Genomic DNA, 5,368 nt, shown 5'->3' on the forward strand with positions numbered 1-5,368 from the left:
GTTTCACATGATCTCACTTATTTGTGGAATATAATGAACATAACAGTATGAGGAAGGGGGTAGTCCCAGAGACGTGGAAATGGGATATAGACTGACAATCCACTAAATAGGGGTGGGTGGTGGGGAAGAGATAAACCACAGAACTTATATGCATGTATGCATGAACAGTGGACATGGACAACAACCTGGGGAAAGGGCAGGGAGGGATGGGGAGGGGGGAATCAGTGGGGGGAAAAGGAGAAACATCTGTAACAAAAATTAATTTATAAAATAAATAAATAAAAAATAAAAATAAAAATGTATTCATACTCTAAAATTGGAATGTATATTTAAAAATCACCTAAATAGTGCTCGCTTCGGCAGCACCTGTACTAAAATTGGAACGATACAGAGAAGATAGCATGGCCCCTGCGTAAGGATGATATACAAATTTGTGAAGCGTTCCATATTTTTAGGCAATGCAATTTCAGATATCATATGAAGCAGGATTTTCACTGATACATCACTTAAGGCAACAGAAACAAAGGAGAAAATGAACACATGGGACTACATGAAACTCAAAAGCTTCTGCACACAAAAAGATACAATCATCAAAATGGAAAGTCTACCAACTGTTTGGGAGAGCATAATTGCCAATGATATATCAGATAAAGGGTTAATTTCCAATATACAGAGAGTGCTCATACAACTCAACAAAAGTAAAACAAAGAACCCAATCAAAAAATGGGCAGAGGATCTAAATAGACACCTCTCCAAACAGGACATACAAATGGTTACGATACATATGAAGAAATGCTCAACATCACTAATCATCAGAGAGATGCATATTAAAACAACAATGAGGTATCACCTCACACCTGTCAGAATAGCTGCCATCAACAAATCATCAAACAACAAGTATTGGCAAGGGTGTGGAGAAAAGGAGACTCCAGTTCACTGCTGGTGGGAATGCAAACTGATGCAGGCACTATGGAAAACACTGTGGTGTTACCTCAAATATTAAAAATTGAATTTCCATTTGACCCAGTGATCCCACTTCTAGGAATATACCCTAAGAAGCCTGAAACACCAATCAGAAAGAATATATGTACCCCCATTTTTATAGCAGCACTCTTTACAATAGTTAAGATCTGGAAACAACCCAAATGTCTATCGGTAGATGAATGGATACAAAAGCAGTGGTACATATACACAATGGAGTACTATGCAGCTGTAAGAAAGAAAGATCTCATCCTTTGAGAGTACATGCAGGGACCTAGAAAGTGTCATCCTAAGCGAAACAAGCCAAGCAGAGAAAGACAAGTATCATTTTATCTCACTTATTTGTGGAATATAATGAACATAACAGTCTGAGGAATGGGGTAGTCCCAGAGACGTGGAAGTGGTGTACAGACTGACAATCCCCAGAAGAGGGAGTGGTGGGGGAGAGATAAACCACAGAACTTACATGCATGAACAATGGACATGGACAACAAAGCTGGGGACATGTGGGGAGGGAGGGGGAGGAGGGAAACAGTGGGGAGAAAAAGGAGAAACATCTGTAACAAAAATAAATAAATAAATAAATTTTAAAAAATCACCTAAATAACCCTACTCCCCAGTAATAATCACTGCTCCTTTCACATATTTACCTCCAGTATTTTTCCTAGAGTGGTTTTTGATTTCTACAAATCCATAATAATATTGCAGACCAAACTACATAGTTTGCCTTTTTAATCAGGATAGTATAAACATCCACACTGTTTTTGTAAACTCTTTGCTATTATCATTTAAATTGCTACATGATAACCCAATATATGAACATTCCATCATTTACTTAAACCTGTACTTATATTTGTTCACATATATTATTATTTTTTAAAAATCTTCACTAGAGGATAATTTTCCATTTATCTTCAGATCAAGTGGGAGGGAGAGAGGGAGAGAGGGAGAGGGAGAGAGAGAGAGAGAGAGAGAGAGAGAGAGAGAGAGAGAGAGAGAGAGAGAGACTGGTTGCCTCCCCCACAACTCCAACCAGGACTGGGGAACAAACTGCAAGTGAAGTATCGCACCCTCAGCTTTTTGGTTCATGGGCTGACACTAACCGCTGAGCCAAAGCTGCCAGGACACATTTATATTATTTTTATATTTGCTATCATAAATTAACCTATGGTTGAAGTGGCACTTTTTAGATAATGATATACTTCTGAATGGCAGAGGAATCTGTATATTTTTTTAAAATAGGCCGGAGAAAAGCAGAAAAAGGAAAATCACTTAGTTGTTTAAAAATCTGTGTAAATAAATAAAAAGAAAAGAGAGAAAGCTACAAAAAAAAAAAGAAAACAAATCATTTAAAAAATATAAGAAACACCTAAATTATGTACATTTGTGTAGTCAAAGCAAGACACATTATAAATAGAACATAAACAAGAGTATCCAATGCATACTGAATAAGGGAAATCAAGAACTGATTCCTTGATATGCCCTAGTAGGGAAATGAATGGCAGAGTACTAAACTAAGAATGTCTAGATTTTTGTGAAAAAAATACTTAAATAAACTAGATGAATTTAAAAAGGTAAGCACTCATAAATTAAATTTTTGGCTATTTAAGAAACCGACTATTGCAGTTCCAAGTATAATATGATCATGTTTTGTGAAAATTATAGATTACTTCATATTACCTTTTTTTAAAGTTAATAACAAAACAAAAAGAAGCTCAAAATAATACTGATTAGTACTAGACATAATATTATATATCGAGCAAAATAATCCAACCTGTGTTCTCTCACATACATATGTAGCGCAGCATGAAAGAGAATCCAAATGTCTTTGGACATAACAAAGCAAATAAATGTTTCAGGACAATGTTTTTATCCCTGTTATCTAGATAATTAAACTCACAAAATATAATTGTTGATTTAAGATAGTGCTATGGTAGACTTGAACTATCAAGAAAACTATTTATTTTAGTAAGGTGTATCTTAGTAAAGGAAGGAATGAGAGAGAGAGAGATAGAAATGGAGAGCAAGAACTAAACTTGAAACTTTTCAAAAGAAGATCTATTTGAAATAGCAAGAATTATCACCCTTTTATGATAGCAAATATAAAAGGATTCTTTCTTTTTATTTTATTTTATTTTATTTTTTTATCCTCACCCTAGGACATTTTTCCTCTTTTTGTTCAGATAGAGCAGGAGGGAGAGAGAAGGAAGCTAGAGAGAGAGAGAGAAATATCCATGTGAAAGGGACACATTGAGTGGCTGCCACCCGCACCACCAACTAGGGCCAGGGACAAACTGCAACCAAGGTACATGCCCTTAGAGGGAACCAAACCAGGGTCTCTCTGGACTGCAGGCTGATGCTCTAACCGCTGAGCCAAACCGGCCAGGGCGAGTCTTTCTTTATTTTCTTTTGTTGTTCTACTTCCAAATCATTGTGAAAGGATGGGTGCATTTTGGATCAGGAGGAGTAAGCTCTTTTTGCGGCATTTTTAGCTTTCCAGATTTGCAGGGAAAGACTGGGAATAACCCAGAGGAAGGTATGTGAATGTAGGTAGTCTAGTGCTGGCTCAACTCTAAAGGAGGCTTCAGAACAGGTTAGTAAAGATGACCATGATGGCTCCTTCCTGTTCCATCTTAATTAGCAAAGATAGGAATGCAGACTGGTATACAAAATAGAAACAAATTCCAGAAACACTCATCTCTACCCTTTGCTGTTGATGTTTTATGTCTGCTCAATTGCCACATAAGGGATGTCTTCTCTAATCTTCCTAAGTAAGTCAAATACCTCTATTATATGCTTTCATAGTTTGTTATATTTCTTTTAGTACTTATCACAGTTGCTAATTTGCATGTATTATTACTTTTTGACTGTTATTAATTACTCCCATTTGCCTGCATGCTTCATGAGGTCAGGGGTTTTGCCTTTCTTTCTCTTCCTTCCTTCCAGCCATTCCTTCTTTCTTCCTTCTTGTCTATGTCTTTTCTTCCTTCTCTCCCTCCTTTTTTCCTTCCTTTGTTTTTTCTGTTCTCTCTTGTATCCAAGTAGTACATTACTTATTACTTAGCAGGTAGTCAATAATATTTTTTTGAATGCATAAATGCCTGTGAGCTATATTTGGGATACTTTTATTATATCTCTAAAAATTGAACAGGGGAAGTTATCACAAAGATTTATGAAGAACCACACAAGGAGCTGGAACACCTATAATAATCATCCAGGTTAAGTGAGCACATAGCCGGTTTGTAGATATTACTATGATTATATCTACAAGTGATTTGTCAACATGATGGATTGTAATCACTTGTTTTTTTCAAAGATAGTTCTAGGTTCATGTTTTTCTGTAATGCAGATACAGAATAGCGAGCACAAACATTTCAGTTGAATTGGAAATCTGATTTTCATCTCCCTCAGTCAAACTGAGGGAGCGATTTATTGTTATTAGGTATAACAACTTTTTGAAGATTTGTTCATATATGAATCTATCTGATATCAAAGTATAGATATGCTGCTTTAGGAGGTATAGATGGATCCAGAATTTTTTGGCACATATCCTAGATATACGGTTGATGTAGTCTCACCATAAGTCAAAAGCATTTATGAGAAAATATAGGCCTACTGAGAATTCCTAGATTCTTTTTTTCTTTTAGTATAATTCTTTGTACTAGATTTTGATATTTTTCCTTCCTGTCCAGTACAAATTTACCTTTTAATTGAGCTTCTCAATTATTTTGCAAATAGATGATTTTTCTCCCACAGAAAAAGGACAAGCAATCTTGTACATCCTTTGTAATTATCAGGGATTTTGTTTTTCCTTTGAAAGAAACTTTTGCTGAGAAAACAAGATTGCCATAAAAAAAACCCAAAAAACAAAAAGAAACGTCCTTTTGTGGGGAAAAGGGGAGGGAAGAGAGGTTTTGAACTTCTGTGTGAGGAAATAAATCAATATAAGGTCAAATAAAAAAACGGGGCCTTTTTTTCTCCTGCAAACTAATAGATAAAAAACCAATGTAATCTTTGTTCCTTTGCCATCCTAATTTTCTTTTACTTGAGAAAAATAATAAAATATGCATTATATGTTTCAAGGCATTCAGTATTCACCTACTCAATTTTTGTTGTTATTTTCATAATATGAGCATCTTTACCTCACAGTTAAGAATGATTTTTACCTTTTCACTTTGAACTTTATTCAGCTGAATATCCATACTTAGTACAGGTATCTGAGTTTTTATAACAATATGAATTTTTTTTTTGTGATTCAGGTTGGTTATTTTATTTGACCTCATAAGAACTTAATGATCTATGGTCACATCCTTGCTTAACTATAACATTTAAATACAAACACACATACTATGAAGCAAAGTCTCTACTAATTTAAAGTAGTCAGCTT

At 35.1% G+C, this 5,368-nt stretch overlaps 1 non-coding gene across 1 annotated transcript; it reads left to right on the top strand.

Moving 5' to 3' along the window:
* The first annotated feature begins 347 nt into the window (after positions 1–347).
* Positions 348–453, top strand: LOC118636731. The gene has a single exon (XR_004960718.1). It is a non-coding gene; the product is annotated as a U6 spliceosomal RNA (small nuclear RNA).
* The last annotated feature ends 4,915 nt before the right edge of the window (positions 454–5,368 follow it).

The sequence above is a fragment of the Molossus molossus genome, unplaced genomic scaffold (assembly GCF_014108415.1).
Source record: "Molossus molossus isolate mMolMol1 unplaced genomic scaffold, mMolMol1.p scaffold_m16_p_2, whole genome shotgun sequence".
NCBI lineage: Eukaryota > Metazoa > Chordata > Mammalia > Chiroptera > Molossidae > Molossus > Molossus molossus.